Genomic DNA, 511 nt, shown 5'->3' with positions numbered 1-511 from the left:
AGGCCTGCCGTCTACTACCGTGAGGACAACCATCCTACTGCAGTTTGAACTAGGTCTGCCGTCTACTACCGTGAGGACAACCATCCTACTGCAGTTTGAACTAGGTCTGCCGTCTACCACTGAGGACAACCATCCTACTGCAGTTTGAACTAGGTCTGCCGTCTACCACCGTGAGGACAACCATCCTACTGCAGTTTGAACTAGGTCTGCCGTCTACTACCGTGAGGACAACCATCCTACTGCAGTTTGAACTAGGCCTGCCGTCTACCACTGAGGACAACCATCCTACTGCAGTTTGAACTAGGCCTGTCGTCTACTACCGTGAGGACAACCATCCTACTGCAGTTTGAACTAGGCCTGCCGTCTACCACTGAGGACAACCATCCTACTGCAGTTTGAACTAGGCCTGCCGTCTACCACCGTGAGGACAACCATCCTACTGCAGTTTGAACTAGGTCTGCCGTCTACTACCGTGAGGACAACCATCCTACTGCAGTTTGAACTAGGTCTG

Source organism: Salvelinus fontinalis, unplaced genomic scaffold (genome assembly GCF_029448725.1).
Source record: "Salvelinus fontinalis isolate EN_2023a unplaced genomic scaffold, ASM2944872v1 scaffold_1475, whole genome shotgun sequence".
NCBI lineage: Eukaryota > Metazoa > Chordata > Actinopteri > Salmoniformes > Salmonidae > Salvelinus > Salvelinus fontinalis.
This window is presented reverse-complemented; position numbering follows the sequence as displayed.